Source organism: Cetorhinus maximus, chromosome 23 (genome assembly GCF_964194155.1).
Source record: "Cetorhinus maximus chromosome 23, sCetMax3.hap1.1, whole genome shotgun sequence".
Taxonomy (NCBI): Eukaryota; Metazoa; Chordata; class Chondrichthyes; order Lamniformes; family Cetorhinidae; genus Cetorhinus; species Cetorhinus maximus.
Window position 1 is genome coordinate 29,340,420 of NC_135901.1, and position 18,398 is coordinate 29,358,817.

The 18,398-nt window shown below is 45.2% G+C and overlaps 4 protein-coding genes and 1 long non-coding RNA gene across 10 annotated transcripts in view; 2 read left to right on the top strand and 3 right to left on the bottom strand.

The window, feature by feature from the left end:
• Positions 1–18,398, bottom strand: part of LOC144697178 (uncharacterized) — a 685,261-nt gene that overhangs the window by 357,554 nt on the left and 309,309 nt on the right. The window contains exon 1 of one of the 5 annotated variants that reach the window (XM_078569042.1): positions 3,613–3,718. The exons of the other annotated variants lie outside the window; for them this stretch is intronic. The gene's annotated coding sequence lies outside the window, so the exon portion shown is untranslated. Of the gene's footprint in view, positions 1–3,612; positions 3,719–18,398 lie in introns of those variants that run through there. 5 annotated transcript variants of the gene reach the window in all.
• LOC144697082 (uncharacterized) overlaps positions 1–18,398 on the top strand; it is a 303,267-nt gene that overhangs the window by 201,758 nt on the left and 83,111 nt on the right. The gene's annotated exons all lie outside the window — the stretch shown is intronic.
• The window catches only part of LOC144697280 (uncharacterized), a 353,357-nt gene that overhangs the window by 48,364 nt on the left and 286,595 nt on the right, over positions 1–18,398 (top strand). The window lies entirely within an intron of this gene.
• The window catches only part of LOC144697133 (uncharacterized), a 212,516-nt gene that overhangs the window by 34,383 nt on the left and 159,735 nt on the right, over positions 1–18,398 (bottom strand). The window lies entirely within an intron of this gene.
• The window catches only part of LOC144697370 (uncharacterized), a 33,978-nt gene continuing 29,402 nt past the window's right edge, over positions 13,823–18,398 (bottom strand). Inside the window, exon 2 of the long non-coding RNA XR_013580348.1 lies at positions 13,823–13,920. This is a non-coding gene — a long non-coding RNA (uncharacterized LOC144697370). The remainder of the gene's footprint in view (positions 13,921–18,398) is intronic.

Genomic DNA, 18,398 nt, shown 5'->3' on the forward strand with positions numbered 1-18,398 from the left:
GAAAACATGAACATTATGGTCATGAACACCGCAGCTGAAAATCCTTTCAGCAATGGACTTTGTGAAAGGAATCACACTGTGATCGATGAAATGCTGCAGAAAATCTTAGCTGATCAGCCAAACTGCAAGTTGACAACTGCACTGACATGGAAGATTCATGTAAAGAATTCACTTCAGATGGTTGGAGGGTATAGTCCCTGTCAATTGGTCTATGGGAGAAATCTCAAATTAGCCTCTGTGCTGGGCGATAGCCCTCCTGCTTTAGAAAGAACTACAATTAGTTCCATTTGTAGTCATCAATTATCGGATTGTTTCACGAAAAGAAGCACTCGAACTAAGAAATTACTGGGGATCCTATAAGAGGGTGATCTTACAATGTAATAATGCTTTGTATAAAATAAGGAAATCATATTTTTTCCTCTCTGATTTGTTTTGAAATATTGTTTGTGCATATTGTTACGATCCTGGTTGGGACAGTTAATGTTTAAAGAGAAATTCGAACACCCAGTGATAACTGAAAGAATTACACCACAAGATTCCACATTTTCAAACAAAAACAAACTCTACCGTATTTATAAAACAAAAGAATATTAAAACCCAGCACTGTGAACTTAACACCAAAGCTTTTGCTATAAACCCATTTCTACTTTTTAACTTCCCTCCAAGAGTTCCCTTATACTTAACGATATCTTGAAGGTTCATTCACTTCTGTTCCTGGGAACATCCCAAAGGCTTGTTAAAGGTGTGCCCATTCAGACCCAGTTTTATTTCATTCCTTTCCTGCAATGTCGACAGCTTCTTCATTCTGGACTTTCATCTTTATCTAGCTTTTTGAATCTTCCACGTTGCTCACAAACTACTTCACTCCAATCATTTTGGGGTTTTAAATGTTTTTTGTGAACTGTCCATTTGCCTGAACTCCTGCTGCTCCTATGTCTTGTTCTGCCTCAGCACTGGCAGCTACATGTAATTCAGTGTTAGGGGTCATTAACCCTTCAGGGTTACTTTGAGGTCTTAGTCCCTCCTGTGGTGGACTTTTATCTTGAAATGCTTCAGGCACTTTTCCTGACTCTACACTGTCCAGTACTAGAGTGGATACATCAGTATCTTTACTTGTATCGGTTTGTTGCTTAACTGGGTCACCAATAGGAAAAGGCTTTTTACTCTTAGAAACATCTTCTGAACTGTGAACTCAGTCCCAGAAAGTGGAAAAACAATATCACCCACTAAATCATTCCCCAATATAAGATCTACATCAGCAATCAGGAATTTAGAAACAACACCAACAATAACAGAGCTTTTTACTAAATCATAGTTTAAATTCACCCTACACAATGGGATAGTCACACACTCCCCATCAATACCCCGTACCAAAACATTTCTATTCAGTGAACTTTTTGAAGAAAAATCCAATTTTTTAGCACTGAGCTAAACCACTAGCTCTCAGGATAACAGTCTTTCGAGTCTGTTTATTGGGGCAGAGATGGAGTGACTTCCCCTTCAAATAGAAATCCTTCATAATCCCTCATGTCTCTATTTACACCCATGGTAAATACATTAGAAGGCACTGATTTCTCACAAGCTTCCCTCTTTGGTACAACTTTCTCTGGAGAAACACCAGCCACTTTCACCAATGCCACTGGTTTACTTTTTAATGTCCAATGATCTGCAGTTAAATGTCCAACTCTATGACAGTGGAAACATATCGTTCTTTTTGACACAGCTCTATCGTCTACACTGTCTTTTTACCGCCCTGGGAGGCATGTTTTTTTTTCATTTCTAGTATTTTTTCCACAATAGTTAGAGTCCTGTTCATTCTCACACGATCGACCTTTCCACTGGATGTGAATAGCAACAGAATCCGACTGCTGTACTCACTTATGAACTTGCTGGTGTCTGAGCAGGTGGGATGACCGAGAGAATCCCTTCCCACATTCAGAGCAGGTGAACGGCCGCTCCCCAGAATGAACTCGCTGGTGTGTCAGCAGATGGGATAGCTGACTGAATGCCTTCCCACACTCAGAGTAGGTGAACGGCCTCTCCCCCGTGTGAATTCGCTGGTGCTTCTGGAGGGTGGAAGAATTACTGAATCCCTTCCCACACACATAGCAGGTGAATGGCCTCTCCCCGGTATGAACTTGCTGGTGTGTCAGCAGGTTGAATGAGTGAGTGAATCTCTTCCCACACTCAGAGCAGGTGAACGGCCTCTCACCGGTGTGAACTCGCTGGTGGTTCAGCAGGTTGGACGAATCACTGAATCCCTTCCCACACTCTGAGCACGTGAAAGGCCTCTCCCAGAGTGAAGTCGCTGGTGTGTCTGCAGACTGAGCAACCGACTAAATCCCTTCCCACACTCAAAACAAACGAACGGCCTCTCCCCAGTGTGAATGCGTCAATGAATCTCCAGCGCAGATGGAGATTTTAATCCTTTCCCACAGTCCCCACATTTCCACCGTTTCTCTATGTTGCATGTGACCTTCTGTCTCTTCAGGTTCACTGATCAGCTGAAGCCTCCTCCAAACACTGAACACATTTTCAGGCCCTCTCCGCTGTGTAACTGGGAAAAGCTCTTTCCACAGTCAGGGCACTGGAACACTCTCACTTGGTGCTTTTCCAGTCACGCTGATGTTTAAAATCGATGAAATAGGTTCCCAGGATTCACGTGACTCTGTCAGATCTTGACATGACGTTTGGCTTGAGATTTTTGTCTGCACATCCTCCCCCTCTAATGTCCTGTAAAAGGAATTAACAAAAGCCATCCGTGTCAGTGCAGGATAGAAATTTAAAACAGACAATCCGAGTTTCTGTGAACATTTTTTCCTCCCTCATTCCCCAAAAGCTGTAAATCTCCGTCCCACACACTCTCCCTCCATTCTCATTCTGCTAATTGACAGAGATATGCTTACTGCTTCTACACAAACATTTAGTGGACTCAAAATGTGTGTAATATACCAGTCTGTATTACTTGAGTACAGTTACATCGGGGATGTGAGGATGAACTTTATTTAGACAGTGATTGTTCATGACCTGGAACTCACTGCCTATTACGGTGCTGGAAATGGAGACAATGCATGATTTCAAAATGAAATTGGATGGGCACTTGTAGGAAATCAACTTACAGGCAAACGGGGAGACACGGGGAATCGAACTGACTGGATTGCAGAGTCGGCATGGACTCCTTCTGTGCTCTAATGACTCTCTGACTGTTAATATATAAGGCAGCTACAGTAATATATTACAGGACTAGAAATGAGAATACATGAAGTTTGAATGACCATAAATAATACATCGACTCTGTACCCTGTAACAACAGCAGACATATCTCTGTCCTATATTAATTTACTGTCCCCTTAAATGTCAGCCATTTCCTGGGGAAACCATCCCTTTAATTGCGAAAATGAGGAAAGAGACCATCCTTTTAGCCAGACAAATAAATGTGTCAAGCAAAGGATGTCAATGTCTTTAAGCGAGAGAGAGACCTGGGCCAACCTTTCCAGAGTCTGAACCCTCCCTGGATTCACTTCCTTTCCCTTCAGTTCCTGCAAGTCAACAATTTCTCCCCAGAATGAGAAAAGAAATGGAAAGGGGGAGAAAAGAAAGTGTTTTACTCACAGATGTTAGACACAGGAGGAAGTTTTAGTCTGTGTGAAGCTCAATCTTCATTCACACAAAGCCTGCACTCTGATTGGCTGGAGGACCAGAGTCCTTCCGGTCCTCCAACCTTTTGCATTGGTCAAGCCCTCAGCATGACGGGAAGTGGGATGGGCTCTCCACCACACATGCGCAGCCTCCCCGCTCAAGCACATCCGCAGCTACCCCAGTGTGAACCCGCTGGTGTCTCCGCAAGTGGGATGAATTACTGAATCCCTTTCCACATATAAGTGAGGACTCCATCCCATTCTCTCAGGTCCTTCGCCTCCGTCGCATCTGTTCTGATGATGCTACCTTCAAAAACAATTCCTCTGACATGTCCTCCTTCTTTCTTAACCAAGGTTTTCCACCCACGGTAGTTGACAGGGCCCTCAACCGTGTCCGGCCCATCTCCCGCGCATCCGCCCTCATGCCTTCTCCTCCCTCCCAGAAACATGATAGGGTCCCCCTTGTCCTCACTTATCACCCCACCAGCCTCCGCATTCAAAGGATCATCCTCTGCCATTTCCGCCAACTTCAGCATGATGCCACCACCAAACACATCTTCCCTTCACCCCCCCCGCCGCCGCCGGCATTCCGTAGGGATCTTTCCCTCCGTGACACCCTTGTCCACTCCTCCATCACCCCCTACTCCTCAACCCCCACCTACGGCATCTCCCCATGCAAACGCAAAATATGCAACACCTGCCCCTTCCCTTCCTCTCTCCTCACCGTCCAAGGGCCCAAACACTCCTTTCAAGTGAAGCAGCATTTCACTTGCATTTCCCCCAACTTAGTCTACTGCATTCATTGCTCCCAATGCGGTTTCCTCTACATTGGAGAGACCAAACGCAGACTGGGTGACCACTTTGCAGAACACCTTTGGTCTGTCCGCAAGAATTACCCAGACCTCCCTGTCGCATGCCATTTTAACACTCCACCCTGCTCTCTTGCCCACATGTCTGTCCTGAGCTTGCTGCATTGTTCCAGTGAAGCTCAACGCAAACTGGAGGAACAGCACCTCATCTTCCGACTAGGCACTTTACAGCCTTCCAGACTGAATATTGAGTTCAACAACTTTAGATCTTGATCTCCCTCCTCCATCCCCTCCCCCTTTCCGTTTCTTCCCCCTCTCTTTTGTTTTTTCCAATAATTTATTTAGATTTTTCTTTTCCCACCTATTTCCATTATTTTTAAATGTATTCCACCCTCTGTTTATTTCACCCCACCCCCACTAGAACTACCTTGCTTGTCCTGCTCTCCACTCTTAATTAGCACATTCTTTTAGATAATATCACCACCTTCAACACCTCTTTGTCCTTTTGTCTGTGACATCTTTTGGTTATCTCCTCCTATTACTGCTTGCTTGTCCCAACAAACACCCACCCCGCACCCCCCCCCCCCACCCCCCAAACCAGCTTATATTTCACCCCTTTCCTATTTCTACTTAGTTCTGTTGAAGGGTCATGAGGACTTGAAACGTCAACTTTGCTCTTCTCCGCCGATGCTGCCAGACCTGCTGAGTTTTTCCAGGTATTTCTGTTTTTGTTTTGTCCTTGTGTCTCTCCAGGTCTGATGGTCAGTTGAAGCCTTGTCCTCACACGGACATGTATAAAGTCTCTCCTCACTGTGAATCGTGATGTTTTTTCAGGCTGTTTAATGGTTGAAGCTTTTTCCACACTCAGTGCACTGGAAACACTCTCACTCGGGTGTATGGGTTTCAGGTGTTTTCCAGTCCCCCTGATGTTTGAAACCTTTTGAATCAGACAGAACACAGAAACATTTCACCTTCCACATTCCGGCAGCCGGTTGCCTGGAAACCTTGGCTCGAGGAGGGGGAGGGGGCACACTGAGCGGGGGCGGAGCTCCCGTGTCCGCACGCCTGGCCTGTAGCCTGGAACCCGAGGACATAACCGCGAAGCAGAGCGATTCCTATTGGCCGATTCAGGCAGGGTTCCGTTGTGGATGTCACAATGACTGAGAGGGGCGTTCCCAGCACCCAGTGTCCCATTGGGAGTAATACCGCTGGTTACAGAGGGAAAGTACTGCAGATTGGACAACAGCTCAGTGCGGCTGCCGGTCAAAGTCTCCCCCACGTGGGCTCTGGTTCCGCTTCCTCATTGTCTTCGTGCGGTGGATTGACCAACGGGAAAGGCTGGACTACCAGAAGGACTTTGGTCCTCCAGCCAATCAGCGCTTCTCCCATTGTCCAAATGTGGAAGTTGGACAATGAGCTTGTTCACCTGCTCATTACTGCCCAGCAAAGCTGCTGTTGCTCCTCTCTCTCTGAATGAAGATTGAGCTTCTCACAAACTAAAACTTCCTCCTGTGTCCAACATCTGTGAGTAAAACACTTTCTTTTCTCCCCCTTTCCATTTCTTTTCTCATTCTGGGGGGAAATTGTTGACTTGCAGGAACTGACGGGAAAGGAAGTGAATCCAGGGAGGGTGCAGACTCTGGAAAGGTTGGCCCAGGTCTCTCTCTCTCTCTCTTAAAGACATTGAGATCCTTTGCTCCCTCAGCTTGACACATTTATTTGTCTGGCTAAAAGGATGATCTCTTTCCTAATGTTCACAATTAAAGGGGTGGTTTCCCCAGGAGATGGCTCACATTTAAGGGGACAGTAAATTAACATAGGGCATAGATTATGTCTAGTGTTGTTATATTGTACATATTAGATGTATTATTTATGGTTCTGTTATAAAGTATATTTTTTATTACAATACTGTAACGTCGCTATACGTTTCCAGTCAGAGTCATTACTGCACAGAAGGAGCCCATTCGGCAACTCAAGTCCATGCCAACTCTCTGCAGAGCAATCCAGTCAGTCTCATTCCCCCCATATAGGCCCTTCCCCTGCAAGTTTATTTCCTTCAAGTTCCCATCCCATTTCATTTTGAAATCACTGATCATTTTTGCTTGCACCATCTTCATGTGCAGCGAATCGAATTCATGGCACTGGCTAAATAAAGTTCTTTCTCACATCCTCCTTGTATTTTGAATCAAGTAATACCAGACTGTAGATTACACACATATTTAGACTGGTAATTTATGACTATATATAAACATTAATGTGGCTGTCAGCATGAAGATTTTCAGATCTCTGTTTCCTGGACAGGAAGTGGTGAACATGGACCTGTTGACCAGCATGAAATGGTACCTTCAGGAGAATTAGGGTATATATTAGGTACAGCAGAGTGAGAATGTAGGGACAATGTGTGGGACGGAGATTTACAGATTTTGGGAACAAGAGAGGAAAGAATATTCCATAAAAACTAGAATTGTCTGTTCTGAGTTTCTATCCTGTGTTGACAGTGATGACTTTTGTAAATTCCTTTTACAGGATATTAGAAGAGGAGGATTTACAGACAGAAATCTCAAACCAAACATCACCTCATGATCTGACAAAGTCACTCAATTCTTCGGACCTGAATATCATCAGCTTTAAACATGGGAGAAATGTTTGTGAGTTCTACCCGCCTCAGAAGATTTTAAACATTAGTGTGACTGATCGTCGAACCTGGAGAGACACAAGGACACCCACACCATGGAGAAATGGTGGAAATGTGGGGACTGTGGGAAGGGATTCTGCTTTCCGTCTGAGCTGAAGATTCATCGACACACACATACTAGAGAGAAGCCATTCACCTGCTCTGAGTGTGGGAAGGGGTTCGCTCTGTCATCCCACCTGCTGAGACACCAGCATGTTCACACTGGGGAGAGGCCATTCACCTGCTCTGCATGTGGTAAAGGATTCACTCAGTCAGCCCACCTGCTGAGACACAAGCGACTTCACACCAGGGAGAGGCCATTCACCTGCTCTGAATGTGGGAAGGGACTCAGTCGCTTATGCAGCCTGCGGGCACACCAGCGGTTTCACACTGGGGTGAGGCCATTCACCTGCTGTGCATGTGGTAAGGGACTCTGTGATTCATCCAGCTTGCTGAAACACCAGCGAGTTCACACCAGGGAGCAGCTGCTCACCTGCTCTGTGTGTGGGAAGGGATTCACTCAGTTATCCCACCTGCTGTCACACCAGCGAGTTCACACTGGAGAGAGGCCATTCATCTGCACCATGTGCGGGAAGGGATTCCGTGTGTCATTCACCCTGCAAATACACCAGCGAGTTCACAATGGGGAGAGGCTGTTCACCTGTCTGAGTGTGGGAAGGGATTCACTCAGTCCTCCAGCCTGCGGAGACACCAGAAAGTTCACAAGTGATTACAGATTTTGCTGTTTTTAATCATTACAGATTTTGCTGCTATTAATCTCATCCAGGACTGCACGATGATTGCACAATGTTCAGCGCCATTCGATGACTCCTCAGATACTGAAGCAGTCCATGTCCAAATGCAGCAAGGCCTGGACAATATCCAGGCTAGAGCTGACAGATGGCAAGTAACATTTGTGCCACACAGGGGCCGGGCAATGGCCATCTCCAACAAGAGAGAATCTAACCATCACCTCTTGACATTCAATGACATTACCATTGCTGAATCTCCCACTATCAACATCCTGGCCGTTATCATTGACCAGAAACTGAACTGGATGAGCCATATGAACATTGTGGCTACCAGAGCAGGTCAGAGGCTGGGAGTCCTGCAGCGAGTAACTCACCTCCTGACTCCCCAAAGCCTGTCCACCATCTACCTGGCACAAGTCAGGAGTGTGATGCAATAAACTCCACTTGCTGGGATGAGTGCAGCTCCAACAGCACTTAAGAAGCTTGATACCATCCAGGACATAGCAGTCCACTTGATTGGCATCCCATCCACAAACATTCACTCCCTGCACCACCGACGAACAATGGCAGCAGATTGTACCATCTACAAGATGCACTGCAGGGACTCAACAAGGCCCCTTAGACAGCACCTTCCAAACCCACTACCATTACCATCTAGATGGACAAGAGCAGCAGATGCATGGGAACACCACCACCTGGAAGTTCCCTTCCAAGCCACTCACTATCCTGACTTGGAAATATGTCACCGTTCCTTCACTGTCACTGGGTCAAAATCCTGGAACTCCCTCCCTAACAGCACTGTGGGTGTACCTACACCACACGGGGCTGCAGCGATTCAAGAAGGTGGCTCACCACCATCTTCTCAAGTGCAGTAGGGATAGGCAATAAAAGTTGAACTGAATGAATAAAAAAAAAATTGGATTGGGCCAATTAAGTGTTTTGGAGTAATATTACTCAGTAAGAACTGTCCACAAGTTGGACAGGGGTAAGGAGAAAGCTGGAGAATCTTTTACATCCAGGCTTGATCTGTTGCTTGAAGTATATGTCCTGATGTACGAGTAACCTAGAACTCATGGTGCTCCTTCAGGAGAAGACAAGATCGAGTAGATGTTACCCCAGGCAGGGCCAGGACAGAACTGAAAAATAACAGAGTGAAATTAAGTGAGGGGTCGGAGAGAGAGTTCCCCTCCCCCTCAACGTGTGGACTGTAAGAATCCTGGGGGAGCCCCTACTTCGGGTTTTCTTGCTAATTAGTGAACATTTAATTAAAAACTATGGCTGTGCATTTATTTTTAATTTGATTGTTACACTTCTCCTGTTTTTATTCCTGTTGTGATTACTCTCTGGGTGAGGATGGTTGACAGGTGACAGGATGGGAAATTGTGGTTTGGGACTTCATTAACCAAATGTTTTACTGATCCGAAAGGTGTAAAAGGCGCCAAACTTCAACAGAAATCTCGCAGAGCTGAGAACAGATGACTTGCTATGTGGGAACAGGGAGATGAACAACTCCCAGAGGACAGAGAAAACAAGAGTGCCTTGAATCCTAGACGACACCTGGGTGTCAAGGCCACCATGTTTTCACTGCTTGGCATGGGAATGCTGACTCCCTGTACCGGGGACGAAGCGTGGGAAGCCAATTGTTTGAGAGTTTGACGTGGCTTGGGTGAGTACAGATGGTTCAATGACAGGTTTTGTAATTGGTCCGTTCAAATGTTAGCTCGGCAATGATTGGGTTAAATCAGTCTCCATAGACTTTGCGATGTAAAAAAGTATCAGAAGGGATTCCCTGAGCACAGAGATTTGTAGAGGTTTTACATATTGCATTGACTGGTGCCAAGGCATCTGGGGCAGACCAGGGAGCATTTACGTGGAGATGGTGCTTCTACCCAGAGTGTAATGGTAATGCTGCTGCACTTTGATACTACTGCTCAGACATGAGCATGTGTCAGGTCTTATTTATACTGAACAAAATCTAACCACTGTCACCAATAAGGGTTATCACCGTGAATCATTTCAGAGTTTGGGAAAAGGGGATAAAAGGTCAATTGACTCCCTGAACCCCATTTTCTAACATTGTTGTGTCATAAATAAAATCTCATCTCCCCCTCTGGCTCCTTTGCCAATTACCTTAGAGAGACTCACTTTCTGTTAAAGAGCCTGCCAACCCCTCTCACCCACTTTCCCTAAAGTGCATAAATCTAATCATGACAAGTCCAGAAAAATCGAATGTTTTTACTGATAAATGTTTATTAATGAAACAAAATGTGGTTAATAAACAGGAAATTACTTGAGGATCAGAGACAACCAGAGTAAAAATATGTGCACAATGTTCTGGACCCAAATGGTTTCTCTTCGGCTCCTCTGTAACCTGTTCCTGTGACTCCCTGCTTTGGACACTGGAGCACTGAACCCCGGGGGTCGGGTCACCATCAGCACCAGCACCCCCTCCCGTGTCCCAATTGGTTGAAGGCCCATTTCCCAGTCAGTCCTCCAGCACCTTCCTGTCTCTCTATCAGTGCAAAGCCCATGGCAATTTCCCAACTGGGGCACAGGCTCTGTTATTCTCAGCTAAATTCAGCCCTCAGCTCCGTCGCCTGACTGTCATTGACACAAGCAACAGAGAGACAGAAAGGTGCTGGAGGCTCAAATGGGAAGTTGAAACTTGTGGCTCTAAACCAACACTTCAATATTTGTCACTCAAACACTTGTTATTTATACTGGGGATTTTATTATTAGATTTAGACACTGGAAGCAAAGGGTAACTTTCCGTTTCTAACGTTGTATTGTCTATAGTGTCAGCCATGGCTCAGTGGGTAATACTCTCACCTCTGGGTCAGAAAGTTGTCGGTTCAAATCCCACCCAGGACTTGAGGACAAAAATTAAAGCCCACATTCCCAGTGCCAGCACTGAGGGAGTGCTGCACTGTCAGAGCAACCTTCTTTCAAATGAGATGTTAAACTGCCAACTTCGTCTGCCCTCTCATGTGGATGTAAAAGACCCCACAGCCATTATTTCAAAGAAGAACAGGGGAGTTATCCCCAGTGTCCTGGCCAATATTCCTCCCTCAATCAACATCAGTAAAAACAGATAATCTGGTCATTATCACGTTGCTGTGTGTGGGATCTTGCTGTGTGTAAATTGGCTGCTGTGTTTCCTGCATTACAACAGTGACTGCACCTCAAAAGTGCTTCATTGGCTGTAAAGTGCTTTGGGGGTGTCCTGTGGTCGTGAAAGGCGACATAGAAATGCAAGTCCTTGTTTAATTGTCAGCAAACTTGGACATATTACCCTCGGTCCCTCATCGAAATAATTCATAGAGATTGATAGCTCATTTTGTGTGTGAACCTCCTGTTTGACACCTTTCCAAATGCTTTTTGAAAATCCAAACACACCACATCCAAGATGAGGAATTTTTTGTTTTAAAACTCACAGTTATGATTTGGAATTCACTGCCTGAAAACGCACTGGAAGCAAATTCAACTGTATCTTTCAGAAGGGAATGGGACAGATTCTTGAAAGGAAAAGAACATTGCAGGGCGATGGGATTAATTGGACAGCTCTTTCAAAGAGCCGGCAGGAGCATGATGGGCCAAATGGCCTCCTCCTGTGCTCTATGGGCCTCATGTGCATTTAAAGGGAGGGGATCATCTTCAGTTGTGGGTAACATATTAAAGAAAGCAGTGCCTCCTCTTCTCTGAATGTTTAGTCAAACATTTAAATCTCCCCTTAACATTCTCTGAAGTGGCAGATGGAATTTAATACAGAGAAGTGGGAGGTGATGAGATTTGGCAGAGGGGATAGGGAGAGGAAATATAGACTTAATAGCACAGTTCTAAAGAGTGAGCAGGGACAGAGGGACCTGGGGGTTCATGTACAGAGATCATTGAAGGTGGCAGGACAGAGTGAGAGAGGAATTAGCAAAGCACATGGGATCTTGGACTTCAGAAATAGAGGGATTGAGAACAAAAGCAGGGAAGTTTTGCTGACTCTTTTTAAAGCTCTGGTTAGGCCACAACTAGAGTATTGAGTCTAGCTCTGGTCACCACACTTGAGGAAGGATGTGAGGGTCCCTGAGAGGGTGGAGAGGAGATTTACCAGAATGGCTCCAGGGATGAGAGATTTTAACCACAAGGTTAGGTTGGAGAAGCTGGGGTTGTTCTCCTTGGAGCAAAGGAGGTTGAGGGGAGATTTGATAGAGGTGTACAAGATTATGACAGGTTTAGATAAGGTGGACAAAAAAAAGCTGTTCCCATCAGCTGATGATACAAGGACGAAGGGGACACAGATTTAAGGTTTTGTACAGGAGATATATCTCACTGTACTGGGTCAAATCCTGGAACTCCCTCCTTAACAGCACTGTGGGTGTACCTACACCACATGGACTGCAGCGGTCCAAGTAGGCAGCTCACCACCACCTTCTCAAGGGGCAATTAGGGAGGGGCAACAAGTGCTGGCCCAGCCAACGACACCCACACCCCATGAAAGAATAAAAATGAAAAGATATGGAGGGAAATTAGGAGGAACGTTTTTACACAGTGAGTGGTAATGACATGGAACTCGCTGTCTACAAGGTGGGTGGAAGCAGAGACAGTGAACGGTTTCAAAAGGAAACTGGATGGGCAGTTGTGGGAAATACATTTTCAGGGTGACAGGGATAGAACAAGGAAATGGAACTGACTAGTTTGCTCTGCAGTGAGCCGGCATTGACACGATGGACTGAATGGACTCCTTCTCTACCCAAATGACACTGACATCCAAAAAGAACAATTTCAGCTGCTCCGGTCTCTCCAACTAACTAAAGTCCCTCATCCCTGGTTCCATTCTCATAAATCTCTGCATCCTCTCTAAGGACTTCACATCTTTCCTAAAGTGTGGGGCCCAGATATAGGGTTCCATTTTAGAGGGATAGAATTGAAAAGCAGGGAGGTTATGTTCAACTTGTTTTGAACCATGGTTAGACTACACTGGGAGTACTGTCAACATTTGTGATCTCCATTTGGAAAAAGGAAATAGAAGCACTGGAGAAGGAGCAACAAAGACTCACAACAATAATATCAGAACTGAGAGCATTTAACCCTCAGGAAAGGCTGCTTCTCTCTAGAAAAGAGAAGACTGAAGGGTGAGCTGATGGAAGTCTTTTAGAATATGAAGGGGTTCAAAGTCCAATGGAGATTTCATGAGAAATCTCTTTACCCAGCGAGTGGTGAGAATGTGGAACCCGCTATCACAGTGAGTGGTTGAGGTGAATAGCATGAATACATTTAAGGGGAAGCTAGATACATACATGAGGGAGAATGGAATAGAAGGATATGCTGATGGGGGGAGATGAAGAGGGGTGGGTGGAGGCTCATGTGGAGCATAAATACCAACATAGACCAGTTGAGCCGATTGGCCTGGCCCTGTGCTGTAGACACAATGAGACAGAGAGAAATGTATTTATTTTGGATCTGCCTGTAGTGGTAGGAAAAACACTATTTACTATCCAGGATAAAATAAATGTCGTTCATCAGCTTTTGCAGATAATTTCAGTGGAAATGTGCACTCCCAGGCTCAAAGAGCATCAGCCCACTGGAAGCAAAGTCGTGAGACTGGCCAGTCCAGCAGAAAGAAACCCTCCAACCCTCCCACTTTACCAAGTGTCAGAATCAACATTATCAATACTTTATCAGTGTTGGCTGTTAGACTTCACCTCAGTGACACATTTGTGTAATTAATAAGGCTTAAGTTACCAAATTGTACTGTATGTCAGCTCAATGATGAACAGGCTTCAATTGCCTGTCTCTTTAAAGCTACATTACAGTATCTGGAACCTTAAGGAAAAAAAACCTGGTGTTCAGGTCAGGAAGGGGTCAGAGCACCAGGTGGTCCAGGACATCCTGTTTAGAAACAAGTTCACAGTTTGAAGGAACTCCAAGCTGATTGGCTCAATTTGTTGTGGGGAAGCTAGGTACACTTTTCCACTTAATTCCCAATTTTTACTGATTGAATTCAAATTGCACCATCTGCCAAGGTGAGATTCAAACCCACGACCCCAGAGCATTAGCTTGCGTCTCTTGATTATTAGTCCAGTGACAATACCACCAAGCCACTGCCTCTGCATTCCTTAAATTGTCTGTCCAGCATCATAACTTTTAATGTAGCTTCCCAATCTACCACAGGCAGCGTGGACTTGTACCTTTGTAGTTTCCTTCTGTGAGAAACACCCGGATAAATTAAACAAAAGAACCTTCCAACCAGCACAGCCCACCTCCATGGCAACCTGGCATGTTCTGGGGAGTTCCAAACAGTTTCAAACTAAATATCTTTTCCATTCCAAACACCCTTTCATTCTGTAATTCATATGAAATATGAAACTAGATATTCGCAACAAGTCTCAAAGCACATCAGCCACTGGAAGCAAAGTCGTGAGACCAGCCTGTCCAGCAGAAAGTCACCCTCCGACCCTCCCACTTCACCAACAATCAGAATGAACATGGTTCAGTCCTGGATGAGATTAACAGCAGCGATAAAAGCAAAAACCAAAATCTGTAATCAGTTGAAAAGTTTCTGGTGTCTCCACAGGCTGGATGACTCAGTGAATCTCTTCCCGCACACAGAGCAGATGAACGGCCTCTCCCCGGTGTGAACTCGCTTGTGTGTCAGCAGGTTCGATGACTTAATGAATCCCTTCCCACACACGGAGCAGATGAACTGCCTCTCCCCAGTGTGAATGCGTTGATAGGTGTCCAGTGCAGATGGGGATTTGAATCCCTTCCCACAGTCCCCACATTTCCACAGTTTCTCCATGGTGTGGGTGTCCTTGTGTCTCTCTAGGGTCAATGATCAGTTGAAGCTTCACCCACACAGAGAACGCATATACAGTTTCCCCCCCGTTGTGAATGTGGTGATGTTTATTCAGTTTGTGTAACTGGTTAAAGCTCTTTCCACAGTCAGTGCACTGGAAACACTCTCACTCGGGTGTGTGTGTGTGTCTCGGTGTTTTTCCAGTCACATTGATGTTTGAAATCTTATGAAGTAGACAGAACAGACAAACATTTCTCCCAGATACAAAGGCTGATGATATTCAGGACTTGATGAATTGAGTGACTCTGTCAGATCTTGATGTGAAGTTCGGTTTGAGATTTCTGTTTGCAAATCCTCCTCTTCTAATATCCTGTAAAAAGAATTTACAAAATCATCACTGTCAGTACAGGATAGAAATTCAGAACAGACAATTCTCTTTACTGTGGAACATTCTTCGCATTTTTTTATTCATTCATGGGGATCGGGGTGTCGCTGGCCGGGCCAGCATTTGTTGTCCACCCCTAGTTGCCCTTGAGAAGGTGGTGGTGAGCTGCTTTCTTGAACCGCTGCAGGTACACCCACAGTGCTGTTAGAAAGGGTGTTCCAGGATTTTGACCCAGTGACAGTGAAGGAATGCTGATATAGTTCTGAGTCAGGATGGTGTGTGGCTTGGAGGGGAACTTCCAGGTGGCGATGTTCCCATGTGTCTGCTTCTCTTGTCCTTCTGCATGATAGAGGTCACGGTTTTGAAAGGTGCAGTCAAAGAAGCCTTGGTGAGTTCCTGCAGTGCATCTAGTAGATGGTATACACTGTTGCTACTGTGAGTCGGCAGTGGAGGGAGTGAATGTTTGTGGATGCGGTGCTAATCAAGCGGGCTGCTCTGTCCTGCATGGTGTTGAGCTTCGAGTGTTCTTTGAGCGGCGCTCATCCAGACAAGTGGGGAGTATTCCATCACACTCCTGACTTGTGCCTTGTAGTTGGCGGACAGGCTTTGGGGAGTCAGCAGGTGAGTCACTCTCCACAGAATTCCCACTCTTGTAGCCACAAAAGCTGTAAATCTCCGTCCCACACACACTCCCTCCATTCTCACTCTGCTGTACCTGATATACACCCTCCCAATTCTCCTGAAGGTGCCGATTCATGCTGACCGACAGATCCATGCTCACTGTTTCCTATCCTGGAAGCAAAGAGATCTGGAAAAACTTCATGCAGGCTGCCAGGCATATATATGACTGGATTAAAACTGTGTGTAATAAACAATGTGTATCACTTGATTAGAGATACAGGGGGGGAAGTGAGGAAGAGATTTTGTTAGGAAGCAAGTGGACATGACCTGGAACTCGCTGCCTTTGAGGGTGGTGGAAGGGCAGACGATTAATAATTTCAAAACAAAATTGGATGGATGAATGAAATCGATTTGAAGGAAATAAACTTTCAGGGGAACAGGGATATAGAGGGGGAATGGGACTGACTGAATTGCTCGACGGAGAGTCAGCATGGACTTGAGTTGCTGAATGGACTCCTATTGTATCGTAATGACTCTTTGACTGGAAATACATAATGAAGCTACAGTACTATATTATCGGACTAGAACTAATAATAAATATACTTTATTACAGAACCATAAATAAAATATCTAATATGTACCATATAACAACATTGGACATATCTCTGTCCTATATGAATTTAATGTACCCTTAAATGTCAGCCATCTCCTGGGGAAACCACCCCTTTAATTGTGAACATTAGGAAAGAGATCATCCTTTTAGCCAGACAAATAAATGTGTCAAGCTGAGGGAACAAAGGATGTCAATGTCTTTAACAGAGAGAGCGAGAGAGACCTGGGCCAACCTTTCCAGAGTCTGCACCCTCCATAATGAGAAAAGAAATGAAAAGGGGGAGAAAAGAAAGTGTTTTACTCACAGATGTTGGACACAGGAGGAAGTTTTAGTCTGTGTGAAACTCAATCTTCATTCACACAAAGCCCGTGCTCTGATTGGCTGGAGGGCCAGAGTCCTTCCAGTCCTCCAACTTTTCCGTGTCCGCGCGCCTGTCCAACAGACTGGAACCCGAGGACGTCACTGCGGAGCAGAGTGATTCCTATTGGCTGGTTCGGGAAGGGTTCCATTGTGGACGTCACAATGCGGAAGTTGGACAATGAGCTTCAGACTGAAACTTCCTCCTGTGTCCAACATCTGTGAGTAAAACACTTTTTTTTCTCCCCCTTTCCATTTCTTTTCTCATTCTGGGGGGAAATTGTTGACTTGCAGGAACTGAAGGGAAAGGAAGTGAATCCAGGGAGGGTGCAGACTCTGGAAGGTTGGCCCAGGTCTCTCTCTCTCTCTCTTAAAGACATTGACATTCTTTGCTCCCTCAGCTTGACACATTTATTTGTCTGGCTAAAAGGATGGTCTCTTTCCTAATGTTCACAATTAAAGGGGTGGTTTCCCCAGGAGTTGGCTGACATTTAAGGGGACAATTTCAGGATGATTAACTGTCCTGTATTTTAAGGGATTGCTCCTTAGTTTACCTTTTGTCCCGTATTTCTAGGACAGCCGGTGGGAAACTGATCGCTGGACTCTCCAGGGTGAGTTTTTAGTGATTCGAGTGGGACTGCAAGTCAGTGAGTTGACCAGCAGAGAGATGATGTGACTGAAAAAGATAAGTTGTAAGTTTTAGTTGATTTTAAACCCCATCACCCCTCCCACTATTATTGTCTCAAGAGCCCTTATCCCCATCTCCTGCTCCTGGAAACCAAAACTCCCCTAACCTGCTCTTTTGGTCACCAGCATCCCACCATCCCCCTGGCCCCACCACCCATGCTTCCAGCCCAACGGCTGAAGCGTCCCATATTTTATTTTGTAAGTATTTTGCCCCTCTGGACAATATTACAATGGAAGACATGGATTTTTCTAATGTTGTGATAGGGGACTCTTTAGATATATTATTTACAGTGTAATTAAGTTCATTTATTATCCTTTCCAATCTTGTAATATTGGACTGTAATTGCGTTATATATTTGCAATCATAGAGTCAGTACGGCACAGAAGGAGCCCATTTGACAACTTGAGTCCATGCGATTCTCTGTAGAGCAATCCAGTCTGTCCCATTTCCCCTCTATCTCCCCATTCCTCTGCAAGTTTATTTCCTTCAAGTGTCCATCCAATTTCATTTTAAAATTATTGATCATCTCTGCATCCACTATTCCCGTAGGCAGTGGGTTCCAGATCATCACCACTTACTCCTGAAATAAAGTTCCTCCCCACAGCCCCACGTATCTCTAATCATGTGATAGAGTTCATTTTTAGTGCAGTAATGTTGGGTGTATATGAGGTACAACAGAGTGAGAATGGTGGGAGAATGATGGCATTTACAGGACATTAGAAGAGGACGATTTCCAGACAGAAATCTCAAACCAAACGTCAAGATCTGACAGTCGCTCAACTCATCGCGACCTGAATATCATCGGCCTTTGAATCTAGAAGGAGAAGTGTTTGTCTGTTTTGTTCAAAAGATTTTAAACATCAGTGTGACTGGAAAAGCACTGAGACACAGACACAGTGTTCCAGTGCACTGACTGTGGAAAGAGCTTTAACCAGTTACACAGCCTGAGAAAACATCCCACCATTCACAGTGGAGAGAGACATTATAGATGTCCTGTGTGAGGACAAGGCTTCAACTGATCATCAGATCTGTAGAGACACAAGGGCACGCGCACCATGGAGAAACCGTGGAAAT